This window comes from Dendrobates tinctorius, unplaced genomic scaffold, assembly GCF_039654945.1.
Source record: "Dendrobates tinctorius isolate UK_male_01 unplaced genomic scaffold, ASM3965494v1 ptg000272l, whole genome shotgun sequence".
Classification (NCBI taxonomy): domain Eukaryota; kingdom Metazoa; phylum Chordata; class Amphibia; order Anura; family Dendrobatidae; genus Dendrobates; species Dendrobates tinctorius.
The window spans coordinates 12,188,897-12,207,150 of NW_027361939.1; the positions used below are offsets into that span (position 1 = coordinate 12,188,897).

At 42.0% G+C, this 18,254-nt stretch overlaps 18 non-coding genes across 18 annotated transcripts; 13 read left to right on the top strand and 5 right to left on the bottom strand.

The window, feature by feature from the left end:
* Positions 1-104: 104 nt before the first annotated feature.
* Positions 105-176, top strand: TRNAE-UUC (transfer RNA glutamic acid (anticodon UUC)). Its single transcript has one exon. It is a non-coding gene; the product is annotated as a tRNA-Glu (tRNA).
* An 896-nt stretch (positions 177-1,072) lies between these two features.
* Positions 1,073-1,144, top strand: TRNAE-CUC (transfer RNA glutamic acid (anticodon CUC)). Its single transcript has one exon. It is a non-coding gene; the product is annotated as a tRNA-Glu (tRNA).
* A 1,596-nt stretch (positions 1,145-2,740) lies between these two features.
* On the bottom strand, positions 2,741-2,813 carry TRNAM-CAU (transfer RNA methionine (anticodon CAU)). Its single transcript has one exon. It is a non-coding gene; the product is annotated as a tRNA-Met (tRNA).
* Positions 2,814-2,901: 88 nt separating this feature from the next.
* On the top strand, positions 2,902-2,973 carry TRNAE-UUC (transfer RNA glutamic acid (anticodon UUC)). Its single transcript has one exon. It is a non-coding gene; the product is annotated as a tRNA-Glu (tRNA).
* An 893-nt stretch (positions 2,974-3,866) lies between these two features.
* On the top strand, positions 3,867-3,938 carry TRNAE-CUC (transfer RNA glutamic acid (anticodon CUC)). The gene has a single exon. It is a non-coding gene; the product is annotated as a tRNA-Glu (tRNA).
* A 1,757-nt stretch (positions 3,939-5,695) lies between these two features.
* TRNAE-UUC (transfer RNA glutamic acid (anticodon UUC)) lies at positions 5,696-5,767 on the top strand. The gene has a single exon. It is a non-coding gene; the product is annotated as a tRNA-Glu (tRNA).
* A 901-nt stretch (positions 5,768-6,668) lies between these two features.
* Positions 6,669-6,740, top strand: TRNAE-CUC (transfer RNA glutamic acid (anticodon CUC)). The gene has a single exon. It is a non-coding gene; the product is annotated as a tRNA-Glu (tRNA).
* A 965-nt stretch (positions 6,741-7,705) lies between these two features.
* On the bottom strand, positions 7,706-7,778 carry TRNAM-CAU (transfer RNA methionine (anticodon CAU)). The gene has a single exon. It is a non-coding gene; the product is annotated as a tRNA-Met (tRNA).
* Positions 7,779-7,866: 88 nt separating this feature from the next.
* On the top strand, positions 7,867-7,938 carry TRNAE-UUC (transfer RNA glutamic acid (anticodon UUC)). The gene has a single exon. It is a non-coding gene; the product is annotated as a tRNA-Glu (tRNA).
* An 894-nt stretch (positions 7,939-8,832) lies between these two features.
* On the top strand, positions 8,833-8,904 carry TRNAE-CUC (transfer RNA glutamic acid (anticodon CUC)). The gene has a single exon. It is a non-coding gene; the product is annotated as a tRNA-Glu (tRNA).
* Positions 8,905-9,869: 965 nt separating this feature from the next.
* Positions 9,870-9,942, bottom strand: TRNAM-CAU (transfer RNA methionine (anticodon CAU)). The gene has a single exon. It is a non-coding gene; the product is annotated as a tRNA-Met (tRNA).
* Positions 9,943-10,030: 88 nt separating this feature from the next.
* On the top strand, positions 10,031-10,102 carry TRNAE-UUC (transfer RNA glutamic acid (anticodon UUC)). The gene has a single exon. It is a non-coding gene; the product is annotated as a tRNA-Glu (tRNA).
* An 895-nt stretch (positions 10,103-10,997) lies between these two features.
* On the top strand, positions 10,998-11,069 carry TRNAE-CUC (transfer RNA glutamic acid (anticodon CUC)). The gene has a single exon. It is a non-coding gene; the product is annotated as a tRNA-Glu (tRNA).
* A 2,227-nt stretch (positions 11,070-13,296) lies between these two features.
* Positions 13,297-13,369, bottom strand: TRNAM-CAU (transfer RNA methionine (anticodon CAU)). Its single transcript has one exon. It is a non-coding gene; the product is annotated as a tRNA-Met (tRNA).
* An 88-nt stretch (positions 13,370-13,457) lies between these two features.
* Positions 13,458-13,529, top strand: TRNAE-UUC (transfer RNA glutamic acid (anticodon UUC)). The gene has a single exon. It is a non-coding gene; the product is annotated as a tRNA-Glu (tRNA).
* Positions 13,530-14,431: 902 nt separating this feature from the next.
* Positions 14,432-14,503, top strand: TRNAE-CUC (transfer RNA glutamic acid (anticodon CUC)). Its single transcript has one exon. It is a non-coding gene; the product is annotated as a tRNA-Glu (tRNA).
* Positions 14,504-16,730: 2,227 nt separating this feature from the next.
* On the bottom strand, positions 16,731-16,803 carry TRNAM-CAU (transfer RNA methionine (anticodon CAU)). The gene has a single exon. It is a non-coding gene; the product is annotated as a tRNA-Met (tRNA).
* An 88-nt stretch (positions 16,804-16,891) lies between these two features.
* Positions 16,892-16,963, top strand: TRNAE-UUC (transfer RNA glutamic acid (anticodon UUC)). Its single transcript has one exon. It is a non-coding gene; the product is annotated as a tRNA-Glu (tRNA).
* Positions 16,964-18,254: the final 1,291 nt, after the last annotated feature.

Sequence of the window (18,254 nt, forward strand, 5' to 3'; positions counted from 1 at the left end):
ACTGCGCTAACGAGGTAAGATGCACGTGCCAATCTGCAGACGTTTCTTGTGCAAGCCCCCGAGCTGATTTTTTTCAATAGATACCTCAGTGTGTAGCTATCCATTCCCATATGGTCTAGCGGTTAGGATTCCTGGTTTTCACACAGGCGGCCCGGGTTCGACTCCCGGTATGGGAACGCACCTTTTACTGTACTACTGCCAACAATCAAAGACAGAAATGTATTTTCCAGACAATAATATTTCAGGTAGATTTTGTACTTTGCAGTCAAAAATGCTGAACATCAGGGTATTTGTGGCTCTTACTGACCTTTAGCACAAGATTTCATTTTGTTTCATAGCTTAAACCATTCTCAACTACACCTTATTACTCCAAAGCGTCAAGGGACGCAACAATCCATGTGTTCTGTCTGTCACTAAGGCTCCTGTTTCCTTTCGAATCGGAAATGTTTCAGTGAGAAAGTTCTGAGTGGGTGACACAATATCCCAAGAAAAGGGGGGAGAATAGTTCCACGTGTGAGGAAAAAACCTCATGAACTTCAGATTACCAACTGACGTGCTAAGTACCATGCTCATGTGGCAACTTTTTTCTTTTGTGATGTAAAAGCTATTTAATCAGAGCAAAAACTTCTTTTTTTTTTTTTTTTTTTTAAATTTATCTTGCTGCTTAGTGTATAACTTGTCCCACGTGGAAAAGTGGATAGGACCTAGTATCCCTGGTCGACTGGTTTACTTCCTGCTATGGGAGTGACACTCCTTTGGAACTAGTACACACATTCAAAAGCTGCCCCATGCCTTGTACGTGGAAACAGTTTAGGAACTAAATTGGTTATGTTTTGGTACTGAATCGGAAAAATCTGTGGCCCTGTAGCCAAGATGGAGACAGAATCGATTGAGAAAACGAGGGACCAGTACCCCGTCTAAGAATCGAACGTTCATCTTTCAGCTTATGAGACTGATTTGCTTACAACTGTGTTAACGAGGCAAGCTGCGCAAATAGAACTGCAGAAGTTGCTTGTGCCAAGTAGAAAACTTATTTTTTTTCAGATTGTCACTGATAAGACAGCACATCTTTTCCCATATGGTCTAGCGGTTAGGATTCCTGGTTCTCACCCAGGCGGGCCGGGTTCAACTCCCGGTATGGGAATGTACTTTTCTGTACTGCCACCAACATTCAAAGACAAAGGTGTTTTTCAGACAAAAGTATTTCAGGTAGAATTTGCGTTAAGCTGTCGAAAATTCTGAACGCCATCTTTTGGTCCGTTCGTTGTGATGAACTTTGGCACAAGATTTAATTTGGTTTCATAGCTCAAATCAATCTCAACTAGCCCCTTTTACAGCAAACGTGTCAAGAGAATCAACAACCCATGTGTCCTGTCTGTCATTTGGGTTCGCAAATTCTTACTTATCAGAAACATTTTAAATCTGAAAGGGAAAGTTCTAATTTGGTGACAGAATCTCTTCAGAAAAGAGGGTACCGCTTCCCCATGTGAGGATCGAACTCACGAACTTCAGAATATGAGACTGACGCGCTCGCTACTGACGGGTGTTTTTCAGACAAAAGTATTTCAGGTAGATTTTGCGCTTAGCTGTCAAACAGCTCAAATCACTCTCATCTGCCTCTTTATACAGCAAACGGGTCAAGAGAAACAGCAACCCATGTGTCCCATCTGTCATTTGGGTTCACAAATCCTTACTTATCAGAAACGTGTTAGAACTGAAAGGGAAAGTTCTAAGTTTTTGACAAAATCTCTTCGGAAAAGAGGAGCCTGCTGCCCCGTGTGAGGATCGAACTCACGACCTTCAGATTATGAGACTGACGCGGGTGTTTTTCAGACAAAAGTATTTCAGGTAGATTTTGCGCTTAGCTGTCAATCATTCTGAACACCAGCTTTTGGTTACATTCATTGTGACGACCTTTGGCACAAGATTTAATTTTTTTTCATAGCTCAAATCACTCTCATCTGCCTCTTTATACAGCAAACGGGTCAAGAGAACCAGCATCCCATGTGTCATTTGGGTTCACAAATCCTTACTTATCAGAAACGTGTTAGAAATGAACAGGAAAGTTCTAAGTTTTTGACAAAATCTCTTCGGAAAAGAGGAGCCCGCTGCCCCGTGTGAGTATCGAACTCACGAACTTCAGAATATGAGACTGACGCGCTCGCTACTGACGGGTGTTTTTCAGACAAAAGTATTTCAGGTAGATTTTGCGCTTAGCTGTCAAACAGCTCAAATCACTCTCATCTGCCTCTTTATACAGCAAACGGGTCAAGAGAAACAGCAACCCATGTGTCCCATCTGTCATTTGGGTTCACAAATCCTTACTTATCAGAAACGTGTTAGAAATGAAAGGGAAAGTTCTAAGTTTTTGACAAAATCTCTTCGGAAAAGAGGAGCCTGCTGCCCCGTGTGAGGATCGAACTTACGACCTTCAGATTATGAGACTGACGCGGGTGTTTTTCAGACAAAAGTATTTCAGGTAGATTTTGCGCTTAGCTGTCAATCATTCTGAACACCAGCTTTTGGTTACATTCATTGTGACGACCTTTGGCACAAGATTTAATTTTTTTTCATAGCTCAAATCACTCTCATCTGCCTCTTTATACAGCAAACGGGTCAAGAGAACCAGCATCCCATGTGTCATTTGGGTTCACAAATCCTTACTTATCAGAAACGTGTTAGAAATGAACAGGAAAGTTCTAAGTTTTTGACAAAATCTCTTCGGAAAAGAGGAGCCCGCTGCCCCGTGTGAGTATCGAACTCACGACCTTCAGATTATGAGACTGACGCGCTACCTACTGCGCTAACGAGGTAAGATGCACGTGCCAATCTGCAGACGTTTCTTGTGCAAGCCCCCGAGCTGATTTTTTTCAATAGATACCTCAGTGTGTAGCTATCCATTCCCATATGGTCTAGCGGTTAGGATTCCTGGTTTTCACACAGGCGGCCCGGGTTCGACTCCCGGTATGGGAACGCACCTTTTACTGTACTACTGCCAACAATCAAAGACAGAAATGTATTTTCCAGACAATAATATTTCAGGTAGATTTTGTACTTTGCAGTCAAAAATGCTGAACATCAGGGTATTTGTGGCTCTTACTGACCTTTAGCACAAGATTTCATTTTGTTTCATAGCTTAAACCATTCTCAACTACACCTTATTACTCCAAAGCGTCAAGGGACGCAACAATCCATATGTTCTGTCTGTCACTAAGGCTCCTGTTTCCTTTCGAATCGGAAATGTTTCAGTGAGAAAGTTCTGAGTGGGTGACACAATATCCCAAGAAAAGGGGGGAGAATAGTTCCACGTGTGAGGAAAAAACCTCATGAACTTCAGATTACCAACTGACGTGCTAAGTACCATGCTCATGTGGCAACTTTTTTCTTTTGTGATGTAAAAGCTATTTAATCAGAGCAAAAACTTCTTTTTTTTTTTTTTTTTAAATTTATCTTGCTGCTTAGTGTATAACTTGTCCCACGTGGAAAAGTGGATAGGACCTAGTATCCCTGGTCGACTGGTTTACTTCCTGCTATGGGAGTGACACTCCTTTGGAACTAGTACACACATTCAAAAGCTGCCCCATGCCTTGTACGTGGAAACAGTTTAGGAACTAAATTGGTTATGTTTTGGTACTGAATCGGAAAAATCTGTGGCCCTGTAGCCAAGATGGAGACAGAATCGATTGAGAAAACGAGGGACCAGTACCCCGTCTAAGAATCGAACGTTCATCTTTCAGCTTATGAGACTGATTTGCTTACAACTGTGTTAACGAGGCAAGCTGCGCAAATAGAACTGCAGAAGTTGCTTGTGCCAAGTAGAAAACTTATTTTTTTTCAGATTGTCACTGATAAGACAGCACATCTTTTCCCATATGGTCTAGCGGTTAGGATTCCTGGTTCTCACCCAGGCGGGCCGGGTTCAACTCCCGGTATGGGAATGTACTTTTCTGTACTGCCACCAACATTCAAAGACAAAGGTGTTTTTCAGACAAAAGTATTTCAGGTAGAATTTGCGTTAAGCTGTCGAAAATTCTGAACGCCATCTTTTGGTCCGTTCGTTGTGATGAACTTTGGCACAAGATTTAATTTGGTTTCATAGCTCAAATCAATCTCAACTAGCCCCTTTTACAGCAAACGTGTCAAGAGAATCAACAACCCATGTGTCCTGTCTGTCATTTGGGTTCGCAAATTCTTACTTATCAGAAACATTTTAAATCTGAAAGGGAAAGTTCTAATTTGGTGACAGAATCTCTTCAGAAAAGAGGGTACCGCTTCCCCATGTGAGGATCGAACTCACGAACTTCAGAATATGAGACTGACGCGCTCGCTACTGACGGGTGTTTTTCAGACAAAAGTATTTCAGGTAGATTTTGCGCTTAGCTGTCAAACAGCTCAAATCACTCTCATCTGCCTCTTTATACAGCAAACGGGTCAAGAGAAACAGCAACCCATGTGTCCCATCTGTCATTTGGGTTCACAAATCCTTACTTATCAGAAACGTGTTAGAACTGAAAGGGAAAGTTCTAAGTTTTTGACAAAATCTCTTCGGAAAAGAGGAGCCTGCTGCCCCGTGTGAGGATCGAACTCACGACCTTCAGATTATGAGACTGACGCGGGTGTTTTTCAGACAAAAGTATTTCAGGTAGATTTTGCGCTTAGCTGTCAATCATTCTGAACACCAGCTTTTGGTTACATTCATTGTGACGACCTTTGGCACAAGATTTAATTTTTTTTCATAGCTCAAATCACTCTCATCTGCCTCTTTATACAGCAAACGGGTCAAGAGAACCAGCATCCCATGTGTCATTTGGGTTCACAAATCCTTACTTATCAGAAACGTGTTAGAAATGAACAGGAAAGTTCTAAGTTTTTGACAAAATCTCTTCGGAAAAGAGGAGCCCGCTGCCCCGTGTGAGTATCGAACTCACGAACTTCAGAATATGAGACTGACGCGCTCGCTACTGACGGGTGTTTTTCAGACAAAAGTATTTCAGGTAGATTTTGCGCTTAGCTGTCAAACAGCTCAAATCACTCTCATCTGCCTCTTTATACAGCAAACGGGTCAAGAGAAACAGCAACCCATGTGTCCCATCTGTCATTTGGGTTCACAAATCCTTACTTATCAGAAACGTGTTAGAACTGAAAGGGAAAGTTCTAAGTTTTTGACAAAATCTCTTCGGAAAAGAGGAGCCTGCTGCCCCGTGTGAGGATCGAACTTACGACCTTCAGATTATGAGACTGACGCGGGTGTTTTTCAGACAAAAGTATTTCAGGTAGATTTTGCGCTTAGCTGTCAATCATTCTGAACACCAGCTTTTGGTTACATTCATTGTGACGACCTTTGGCACAAGATTTAATTTTTTTTCATAGCTCAAATCACTCTCATCTGCCTCTTTATACAGCAAACGGGTCAAGAGAACCAGCATCCCATGTGTCATTTGGGTTCACAAATCCTTACTTATCAGAAACGTGTTAGAAATGAACAGGAAAGTTCTAAGTTTTTGACAAAATCTCTTCGGAAAAGAGGAGCCCGCTGCCCCGTGTGAGTATCGAACTCACGACCTTCAGATTATGAGACTGACGCGCTACTTACTGCGCTAACGAGGTAAGATGCACGTGCCAATCTGCAGACGTTTCTTGTGCAAGCCCCCGAGCTGATTTTTTTCAATAGATACCTCAGTGTGTAGCTATCCATTCCCATATGGTCTAGCGGTTAGGATTCCTGGTTTTCACCCAGGCGGCCCGGGTTCGACTCCCGGTATGGGAACGCACCTTTTACTGTACTACTGCCAACAATCAAAGACAGAAATGTATTTTCCAGACAATAATATTTCAGGTAGATTTTGTACTTTGCAGTCAAAAATGCTGAACATCAGGATATTTGTGGCTCTTACTGACCTTTAGCACAAGATTTCATTTTGTTTCATAGCTTAAACCATTCTCAACTACACCTTATTACTCCAAAGCGTCAAGGGACGCAACAATCCATGTGTTCTGTCTGTCACTAAGGCTCCTGTTTCCTTTCGAATCGGAAATGTTTCAGTGAGAAAGTTCTGAGTGGGTGACACAATATCCCAAGAAAAGGGGGGAGAATAGTTCCACGTGTGAGGAAAAAACCTCATGAACTTCAGATTACCAACTGACGTGCTAAGTACCATGCTCATGTGGCAACTTTTTTCTTTTGTGATGTAAAAGCTATTTAATCAGAGCAAAAACTTCTTTTTTTTTTTTTTTTTTTTTTTTTAAATTTATCTTGCTGCTTAGTGTATAACTTGTCCCACGTGGAAAAGTGGATAGGACCTAGTATCCCTGGTCGACTGGTTTACTTCCTGCTATGGGAGTGACACTCCTTTGGAACTAGTACACACATTCAAAAGCTGCCCCATGCCTTGTACGTGGAAACAGTTTAGGAACTAAATTGGTTATGTTTTGGTACTGAATCGGAAAAATCTGTGGCCCTGTAGCCAAGATGGAGACAGAATCGATTGAGAAAACGAGGGATCAGTACCCCGTCTAAGAATCGAACGTTCATCTTTCAGCTTATGAGACTGATTTGCTTACAACTGTGTTAACGAGGCAAGCTGCGCAAATTGAACTGCAGAAGTTGCTTGTGCCAAGTAGAAAACTTATTTTTTTTCAGATTGTCACTGATAAGACAGCACATCTTTTCCCATATGGTCTAGCGGTTAGGATTCCTGGTTCTCACCCAGGCGGGCCGGGTTCAACTCCCGGTATGGGAATGTACTTTTCTGTACTGCCACCAACATTCAAAGACAAAGGTGTTTTTCAGACAAAAGTATTTCAGGTAGAATTTGCGTTAAGCTGTCGAAAATTCTGAACGCCATCTTTTGGTCCGTTCGTTGTGATGAACTTTGGCACAAGATTTAATTTGGTTTCATAGCTCAAATCAATCTCAACTAGCCCCTTTTACAGCAAACGTGTCAAGAGAATCAACAACCCATGTGTCCTGTCTGTCATTTGGGTTCGCAAATTCTTACTTATCAGAAACATTTTAAATCTGAAAGGGAAAGTTCTAATTTGGTGACAGAATCTCTTCAGAAAAGAGGGTACCGCTTCCCCATGTGAGGATCGAACTCACGAACTTCAGAATATGAGACTGACGCGCTCGCTACTGACGGGTGTTTTTCAGACAAAAGTATTTCAGGTAGATTTTGCGCTTAGCTGTCAAACAGCTCAAATCACTCTCATCTGCCTCTTTATACAGCAAACGGGTCAAGAGAAACAGCAACCCATGTGTCCCATCTGTCATTTGGGTTCACAAATCCTTACTTATCAGAAACGTGTTAGAACTGAAAGGGAAAGTTCTAAGTTTTTGACAAAATCTCTTCGGAAAAGAGGAGCCTGCTGCCCCGTGTGAGGATCGAACTCACGACCTTCAGATTATGAGACTGACGCGGGTGTTTTTCAGACAAAAGTATTTCAGGTAGATTTTGCGCTTAGCTGTCAATCATTCTGAACACCAGCTTTTGGTTACATTCATTGTGACGACCTTTGGCACAAGATTTAATTTTTTTTCATAGCTCAAATCACTCTCATCTGCCTCTTTATACAGCAAACGGGTCAAGAGAACCAGCATCCCATGTGTCATTTGGGTTCACAAATCCTTACTTATCAGAAACGTGTTAGAAATGAACAGGAAAGTTCTAAGTTTTTGACAAAATCTCTTCGGAAAAGAGGAGCCCGCTGCCCCGTGTGAGTATCGAACTCACGACCTTCAGATTATGAGACTGACGCGCTACCTACTGCGCTAACGAGGTAAGATGCACGTGCCAATCTGCAGACGTTTCTTGTGCAAGCCCCCGAGCTGATTTTTTTCAATAGATACCTCAGTGTGTAGCTATCCATTCCCATATGGTCTAGCGGTTAGGATTCCTGGTTTTCACCCAGGCGGCCCGGGTTCGACTCCTGGTATGGGAACGCACCTTTTACTGTACTACTGCCAACAATCAAAGACAGAAATGTATTTTCCAGACAATAATATTTCAGGTAGATTTTGTACTTTGCAGTCAAAAATGCTGAACATCAGGGTATTTGTGGCTCTTACTGACCTTTAGCACAAGATTTCATTTTGTTTCATAGCTTAAACCATTCTCAACTACACCTTATTACTCCAAAGCGTCAAGGGACGCAACAATCCATGTGTTCTGTCTGTCACTAAGGCTCCTGTTTCCTTTCGAATCGGAAATGTTTCAGTGAGAAAGTTCTGAGTGGGTGACACAATATCCCAAGAAAAGGGGGGAGAATAGTTCCACGTGTGAGGAAAAAACCTCATGAACTTCAGATTACCAACTGACGTGCTAAGTACCATGCTCATGTGGCAACTTTTTTCTTTTGTGATGTAAAAGCTATTTAATCAGAGCAAAAACTTTTTTTTTTTTTTTTTTTTTAAATTTATCTTGCTGCTTAGTGTATAACTTGTCCCACGTGGAAAAGTGGATAGGACCTAGTATCCCTGGTCGACTGGTTTACTTCCTGCTATGGGAGTGACACTCCTTTGGAACTAGTACACACATTCAAAAGCTGCCCCATGCCTTGTACGTGGAAACAGTTTAGGAACTAAATTGGTTATGTTTTGGTACTGAATCGGAAAAATCTGTGGCCCTGTAGCCAAGATGGAGACAGAATCGATTGAGAAAACGAGGGACCAGTACCCCGTCTAAGAATCGAACGTTCATCTTTCAGCTTATGAGACTGATTTGCTTACAACTGTGTTAACGAGGCAAGCTGCGCAAATAGAACTGCAGAAGTTGCTTGTGCCAAGTAGAAAACTTATTTTTTTTCAGATTGTCACTGATAAGACAGCACATCTTTTCCCATATGGTCTAGCGGTTAGGATTCCTGGTTCTCACCCAGGCGGGCCGGGTTCAACTCCCGGTATGGGAATGTACTTTTCTGTACTGCCACCAACATTCAAAGACAAAGGTGTTTTTCAGACAAAAGTATTTCAGGTAGAATTTGCGTTAAGCTGTCGAAAATTCTGAACGCCATCTTTTGGTCCGTTCGTTGTGATGAACTTTGGCACAAGATTTAATTTGGTTTCATAGCTCAAATCAATCTCAACTAGCCCCTTTTACAGCAAACGTGTCAAGAGAATCAACAACCCATGTGTCCTGTCTGTCATTTGGGTTCGCAAATTCTTACTTATCAGAAACATTTTAAATCTGAAAGGGAAAGTTCTAATTTGGTGACAGAATCTCTTCAGAAAAGAGGGTACCGCTTCCCCATGTGAGGATCGAACTCACGAACTTCAGAATATGAGACTGACGCGCTCGCTACTGACGGGTGTTTTTCAGACAAAAGTATTTCAGGTAGATTTTGCGCTTAGCTGTCAAACAGCTCAAATCACTCTCATCTGCCTCTTTATACAGCAAACGGGTCAAGAGAAACAGCAACCCATGTGTCCCATCTGTCATTTGGGTTCACAAATCCTTACTTATCAGAAACGTGTTAGAACTGAAAGGGAAAGTTCTAAGTTTTTGACAAAATCTCTTCGGAAAAGAGGAGCCTGCTGCCCCGTGTGAGGATCGAACTCACGACCTTCAGATTATGAGACTGACGCGGGTGTTTTTCAGACAAAAGTATTTCAGGTAGATTTTGCGCTTAGCTGTCAATCATTCTGAACACCAGCTTTTGGTTACATTCATTGTGACGACCTTTGGCACAAGATTTAATTTTTTTTCATAGCTCAAATCACTCTCATCTGCCTCTTTATACAGCAAACGGGTCAAGAGAACCAGCATCCCATGTGTCATTTGGGTTCACAAATCCTTACTTATCAGAAACGTGTTAGAAATGAACAGGAAAGTTCTAAGTTTTTGACAAAATCTCTTCGGAAAAGAGGAGCCCGCTGCCCCGTGTGAGTATCGAACTCACGACCTTCAGATTATGAGACTGACGCGCTACCTACTGCGCTAACGAGGTAAGATGCACGTGCCAATCTGCAGACGTTTCTTGTGCAAGCCCCCGAGCTGATTTTTTTCAATAGATACCTCAGTGTGTAGCTATCCATTCCCATATGGTCTAGCGGTTAGGATTCCTGGTTTTCACCCAGGCGGCCCGGGTTCGACTCCTGGTATGGGAACGCACCTTTTACTGTACTACTGCCAACAATCAAAGACAGAAATGTATTTTCCAGACAATAATATTTCAGGTAGATTTTGTACTTTGCAGTCAAAAATGCTGAACATCAGGGTATTTGTGGCTCTTACTGACCTTTAGCACAAGATTTCATTTTGTTTCATAGCTTAAACCATTCTCAACTACACCTTATTACTCCAAAGCGTCAAGGGACGCAACAATCCATGTGTTCTGTCTGTCACTAAGGCTCCTGTTTCCTTTCGAATCGGAAATGTTTCAGTGAGAAAGTTCTGAGTGGGTGACACAATATCCCAAGAAAAGGGGGGAGAATAGTTCCACGTGTGAGGAAAAAACCTCATGAACTTCAGATTACCAACTGACGTGCTAAGTACCATGCTCATGTGGCAACTTTTTTCTTTTGTGATGTAAAAGCTATTTAATCAGAGCAAAAACTTTTTTTTTTTTTTTTTTTTTTAAATTTATCTTGCTGCTTAGTGTATAACTTGTCCCACGTGGAAAAGTGGATAGGACCTAGTATCCCTGGTCGACTGGTTTACTTCCTGCTATGGGAGTGACACTCCTTTGGAACTAGTACACACATTCAAAAGCTGCCCCATGCCTTGTACGTGGAAACAGTTTAGGAACTAAATTGGTTATGTTTTGGTACTGAATCGGAAAAATCTGTGGCCCTGTAGCCAAGATGGAGACAGAATCGATTGAGAAAACGAGGGACCAGTACCCCGTCTAAGAATCGAACGTTCATCTTTCAGCTTATGAGACTGATTTGCTTACAACTGTGTTAACGAGGCAAGCTGCGCAAATAGAACTGCAGAAGTTGCTTGTGCCAAGTAGAAAACTTATTTTTTTTCAGATTGTCACTGATAAGACAGCACATCTTTTCCCATATGGTCTAGCGGTTAGGATTCCTGGTTCTCACCCAGGCGGGCCGGGTTCAACTCCCGGTATGGGAATGTACTTTTCTGTACTGCCACCAACATTCAAAGACAAAGGTGTTTTTCAGACAAAAGTATTTCAGGTAGAATTTGCGTTAAGCTGTCGAAAATTCTGAACGCCATCTTTTGGTCCGTTCGTTGTGATGAACTTTGGCACAAGATTTAATTTGGTTTCATAGCTCAAATCAATCTCAACTAGCCCCTTTTACAGCAAACGTGTCAAGAGAATCAACAACCCATGTGTCCTGTCTGTCATTTGGGTTCGCAAATTCTTACTTATCAGAAACATTTTAAATCTGAAAGGGAAAGTTCTAATTTGGTGACAGAATCTCTTCAGAAAAGAGGGTACCGCTTCCCCATGTGAGGATCGAACTCACGAACTTCAGAATATGAGACTGACGCGCTCGCTACTGACGGGTGTTTTTCAGACAAAAGTATTTCAGGTAGATTTTGCGCTTAGCTGTCAAACAGCTCAAATCACTCTCATCTGCCTCTTTATACAGCAAACGGGTCAAGAGAAACAGCAACCCATGTGTCCCATCTGTCATTTGGGTTCACAAATCCTTACTTATCAGAAACGTGTTAGAACTGAAAGGGAAAGTTCTAAGTTTTTGACAAAATCTCTTCGGAAAAGAGGAGCCTGCTGCCCCGTGTGAGGATCGAACTCACGACCTTCAGATTATGAGACTGACGCGGGTGTTTTTCAGACAAAAGTATTTCAGGTAGATTTTGCGCTTAGCTGTCAATCATTCTGAACACCAGCTTTTGGTTACATTCATTGTGACGACCTTTGGCACAAGATTTAATTTTTTTTCATAGCTCAAATCACTCTCATCTGCCTCTTTATACAGCAAACGGGTCAAGAGAACCAGCATCCCATGTGTCATTTGGGTTCACAAATCCTTACTTATCAGAAACGTGTTAGAAATGAACAGGAAAGTTCTAAGTTTTTGACAAAATCTCTTCGGAAAAGAGGAGCCCGCTGCCCCGTGTGAGTATCGAACTCACGAACTTCAGAATATGAGACTGACGCGCTCGCTACTGACGGGTGTTTTTCAGACAAAAGTATTTCAGGTAGATTTTGCGCTTAGCTGTCAAACAGCTCAAATCACTCTCATCTGCCTCTTTATACAGCAAACGGGTCAAGAGAAACAGCAACCCATGTGTCCCATCTGTCATTTGGGTTCACAAATCCTTACTTATCAGAAACGTGTTAGAACTGAAAGGGAAAGTTCTAAGTTTTTGACAAAATCTCTTCGGAAAAGAGGAGCCTGCTGCCCCGTGTGAGGATCGAACTCACGACCTTCAGATTATGAGACTGACGCGGGTGTTTTTCAGACAAAAGTATTTCAGGTAGATTTTGCGCTTAGCTGTCAATCATTCTGAACACCAGCTTTTGGTTACATTCATTGTGACGACCTTTGGCACAAGATTTAATTTTTTTTCATAGCTCAAATCACTCTCATCTGCCTCTTTATACAGCAAACGGGTCAAGAGAACCAGCATCCCATGTGTCATTTGGGTTCACAAATCCTTACTTATCAGAAACGTGTTAGAAATGAACAGGAAAGTTCTAAGTTTTTGACAAAATCTCTTCGGAAAAGAGGAGCCCGCTGCCCCGTGTGAGTATCGAACTCACGAACTTCAGAATATGAGACTGACGCGCTCGCTACTGACGGGTGTTTTTCAGACAAAAGTATTTCAGGTAGATTTTGCGCTTAGCTGTCAAACAGCTCAAATCACTCTCATCTGCCTCTTTATACAGCAAACGGGTCAAGAGAAACAGCAACCCATGTGTCCCATCTGTCATTTGGGTTCACAAATCCTTACTTATCAGAAACGTGTTAGAACTGAAAGGGAAAGTTCTAAGTTTTTGACAAAATCTCTTCGGAAAAGAGGAGCCTGCTGCCCCGTGTGAGGATCGAACTTACGACCTTCAGATTATGAGACTGACGCGGGTGTTTTTCAGACAAAAGTATTTCAGGTAGATTTTGCGCTTAGCTGTCAATCATTCTGAACACCAGCTTTTGGTTACATTCATTGTGACGACCTTTGGCACAAGATTTAATTTTTTTTCATAGCTCAAATCACTCTCATCTGCCTCTTTATACAGCAAACGGGTCAAGAGAACCAGCATCCCATGTGTCATTTGGGTTCACAAATCCTTACTTATCAGAAACGTGTTAGAAATGAACAGGAAAGTTCTAAGTTTTTGACAAAATCTCTTCGGAAAAGAGGAGCCCGCTGCCCCGTGTGAGTATCGAACTCACGACCTTCAGATTATGAGACTGACGCGCTACCTACTGCGCTAACGAGGTAAGATGCACGTGCCGATCTGCAGACGTTTCTTGTGCAAGCCCCAGAGCTGATTTTTTTCAATAGATACCTCAGTGTGTAGCTATCCATTCCCATATGGTCTAGCGGTTAGGATTCCTGGTTTTCACCCAGGCTGCCCGGGTTCGACTCCTGGTATGGGAACGCACCTTTTACTGTACTACTGCCAACAATCAAAGACAGAAATGTATTTTCCAGACAATAATATTTCAGGTAGATTTTGTACTTTGCAGTCAAAAATGCTGAACATCAGGGTATTTGTGGCTCTTACTGACCTTTAGCACAAGATTTCATTTTGTTTCATAGCTTAAACCATTCTCAACTACACCTTATTACTCCAAAGCGTCAAGGGACGCAACAATCCATGTGTTCTGTCTGTCACTAAGGCTCCTGTTTCCTTTCGAATCGGAAATGTTTCAGTGAGAAAGTTCTGAGTGGGTGACACAATATCCCAAGAAAAGGGGGGAGAATAGTTCCACGTGTGAGGAAAAAACCTCATGAACTTCAGATTACCAACTGACGTGCTAAGTACCATGCTCATGTGGCAACTTTTTTCTTTTGTGATGTAAAAGCTATTTAATCAGAGCAAAAACTTCTTTTTTTTTTTTTTTTTTTTTTTTTTAAATTTATCTTGCTGCTTAGTGTATAACTTGTCCCACGTGGAAAAGTGGATAGGACCTAGTATCCCTGGTCGACTGGTTTACTTCCTGCTATGGGAGTGACACTCCTTTGGAACTAGTACACACATTCAAAAGCTGCCCCATGCCTTGTACGTGGAAACAGTTTAGGAACTAAATTGGTTATGTTTTGGTACTGAATCGGAAAAATCTGTGGCCCTGTAGCCAAGATGGAGACAGAATCGATTGAGAAAACGAGGGACCAGTACCCCATCTAAGAATCGAACGTTCATCTTTCAGCTTATGAGACTGATTTGCTTACAACTGTGTTAACGAGGCAAGCTGCGCAAATAGAACTGCAGAAGTTGCTTGTGCCAAGTAGAAAACTTATTTTTTTTCAGATTGTCACTGATAAGACAGCACATCTTTTCCCATATGGTCTAGCGGTTAGGATTCCTGGTTCTCACCCAGGCGGGCCGGGTTCAACTCCCGGTATGGGAATGTACTTTTCTGTACTGCCACCAACATTCAAAGACAAAGGTGTTTTTCAGACAAAAGTATTTCAGGTAGAATTTGCGTTAAGCTGTCGAAAATTCTGAACGCCATCTTTTGGTCCGTTCGTTGTGATGAACTTTGGCACAAGATTTAATTTGGTTTCATATCTCAAATCAATCTCAACTAGCCCCTTTTACAGCAAACGTGTCAAGAGAATCAACAACCCATGTGTCCTGTCTGTCATTTGGGTTCGCAAATTCTTACTTATCAGAAACATTTTAAATCTGAAAGGGAAAGTTCTAATTTGGTGACAGAATCTCTTCAGAAAAGAGGGTACCGCTTCCCCATGTGAGGATCGAACTCACGAACTTCAGAATATGAGACTGACGCGCTCGCTACTGACGGGTGTTTTTCAGACAAAAGTATTTCAGGTAGATTTTGCGCTTAGCTGTCAAACAGCTCAAATCACTCTCATCTGCCTCTTTATACAGCAAACGGGTCAAGAGAAACAGCAACCCATGTGTCCCATCTGTCATTTGGGTTCACAAATCCTTACTTATCAGAAACGTGTTAGAACTGAAAGGGAAAGTTCTAAGTTTTTGACAAAATCTCTTCGGAAAAGAGGAGCCTGCTGCCCCGTGTGAGGATCGAACTCACGACCTTCAGATTATGAGACTGACGCGGGTGTTTTTCAGACAAAAGTATTTCAGGTAGATTTTGCGCTTAGCTGTCAATCATTCTGAACACCAGCTTTTGGTTACATTCATTGTGACGACCTTTGGCACAAGATTTAATTTTTTTTCATAGCTCAAATCACTCTCATCTGCCTCTTTATACAGCAAACGGGTCAAGAGAACCAGCATCCCATGTGTCATTTGGGTTCACAAATCCTTACTTATCAGAAACGTGTTAGAAATGAACAGGAAAGTTCTAAGTTTTTGACAAAATCTCTTCGGAAAAGAGGAGCCCGCTGCCCCGTGTGAGTATCGAACTCACGAACTTCAGAATATGAGACTGACGCGCTCGCTACTGACGGGTGTTTTTCAGACAAAAGTATTTCAGGTAGATTTTGCGCTTAGCTGTCAAACAGCTCAAATCACTCTCATCTGCCTCTTTATACAGCAAACGGGTCAAGAGAAACAGCAACCCATGTGTCCCATCTGTCATTTGGGTTCACAAATCCTTACTTATCAGAAACGTGTTAGAACTGAAAGGGAAAGTTCTAAGTTTTTGACAAAATCTCTTCGGAAAAGAGGAGCCTGCTGCCCCGTGTGAGGATCGAACTCACGACCTTCAGATTATGAGACTGATGCGGGTGTTTTTCAGACAAAAGTATTTCAGGTAGATTTTGCGCTTAGCTGTCAATCATTCTGAACACCAGCTTTTGGTTACATTCATTGTGACGACCTTTGGCACAAGATTTAATTTTTTTTCATAGCTCAAATCACTCTCATCTGCCTCTTTATACAGCAAACGGGTCAAGAGAACCAGCATCCCATGTGTCATTTGGGTTCACAAATCCTTACTTATCAGAAACGTGTTAGAAATGAACAGGAAAGTTCTAAGTTTTTGACAAAATCTCTTCGGAAAAGAGGAGCCCGCTGCCCCGTGTGAGTATCGAACTCACGAACTTCAGAATATGAGACTGACGCGCTCGCTACTGACGGGTGTTTTTCAGACAAAAGTATTTCAGGTAGATTTTGCGCTTAGCTGTCAAACAGCTCAAATCACTCTCATCTGCCTCTTTATACAGCAAACGGGTCAAGAGAAACAGCAACCCATGTGTCCCATCTGTCATTTGGGTTCACAAATCCTTACTTATCAGAAACGTGTTAGAACTGAAAGGGAAAGTTCTAAGTTTTTGACAAAATCTCTTCGGAAAAGAGGAGCCTGCTGCCCCGTGTGAGGATCGAACTTACGACCTTCAGATTATGAGACTGACGCGGGTGTTTTTCAGACAAAAGTATTTCAGGTAGATTTTGCGCTTAGCTGTCAATCATTCTGAACACCAGCTTTTGGTTACATTCATTGTGACGACCTTTGGCACAAGATTTAATTTTTTTTCATAGCTCAAATCACTCTCATCTGCCTCTTTATACAGCAAACGGGTCAAGAGAACCAGCATCCCATGTGTCATTTGGGTTCACAAATCCTTACTTATCAGAAACGTGTTAGAAATGAACAGGAAAGTTCTAAGTTTTTGACAAAATCTCTTCGGAAAAGAGGAGCCCGCTGCCCCGTGTGAGTATCGAACTCACGACCTTCAGATTATGAGACAGACGCGCTACCTACTGCGCTAACGAGGTAAGATGCACGTGCCAATCTGCAGACGTTTCTTGTGCAAGCCCCCGAGCTGATTTTTTTCAATAGATACCTCAGTGTGTAGCTATCCATTCCCATATGGTCTAGCGGTTAGGATTCCTGGTTTTCACCCAGGCGGCCCAGGTTCGACTCCCGGTATGGGAACGCACCTTTTACTGTACTACTGCCAACAATCAAAGACAGAAATGTATTTTCCAGACAATAATATTTCAGGTAGATTTTGTACTTTGCAGTCAAAAATGCTGAACATCAGGGTATTTGTGGCTCTTACTGACCTTTAGCACAAGATTTCATTTTGTTTCATAGCTTAAACCATTCTCAACTACACCTTATTACTCCAAAGCGTCAAGGGACGCAACAATCCATGTGTTCTGTCTGTCACTAAGGCTCCTGTTTCCTTTCGAATCGGAAATGTTTCAGTGAGAAAGTTCTGAGTGGGTGACACAATATCCCAAGAAAAGGGGGGAGAATAGTTCCACGTGTGAGGAAAAAACCTCATGAACTTCAGATTACCAACTGACGTGCTAAGTACCATGCTCATGTGGCAACTTTTTTCTTTTGTGATGTAAAAGCTATTTAATCAGAGCAAAAACTTCTTTTTTTTTTTTTTTTTTTTAAATTTATCTTGCTGCTTAGTGTATAACTTGTCCCACGTGGAAAAGTGGATAGGACCTAGTATCCCTGGTCGACTGGTTTACTTCCTGCTATGGGAGTGACACTCCTTTGGAACTAGTACACACATTCAAAAGCTGCCCCATGCCTTGTACGTGGAAACAGTTTAGGAACTAAATTGGTTATGTTTTGGTACTGAATCGGAAAAATCTGTGGCCCTGTAGCCAAGATGGAGACAGAATCGATTGAGAAAACGAGGGACCAGTACCCCGTCTAAGAATCGAACGTTCATCTTTCAGCTTATGAGACTGATTTGCTTACAACTGTGTTAACGAGGCAAGCTGCGCAAATAGAACTGCAGAAGTTGCTTGTGCCAAGTAGAAAACTTATTTTTTTTCAGATTGTCACTGATAAGACAGCACATCTTTTCCCATATGGTCTAGCGGTTAGGATTCCTGGTTCTCACCCAGGCGGGCCGTGTTCAACTCCCGGTATGGGAATGTACTTTTCTGTACTGCCACCAACATTCAAAGACAAAGGTGTTTTTCAGACAAAAGTATTTCAGGTAGAATTTGCGTTAAGCTGTCGAAAATTCTGAACGCCATCTTTTGGTCCGTTCGTTGTGATGAACTTTGGCACAAGATTTAATTTGGTTTCATAGCTCAAATCAATCTCAACTAGCCCCTTTTACAGCAAACGTGTCAAGAGAATCAACAACCCATGTGTCCTGTCTGTCATTTGGGTTCGCAAATTCTTACTTATCAGAAACATTTTAAATCTGAAAGGGAAAGTTCTAATTTGGTGACAGAATCTCTTCAGAAAA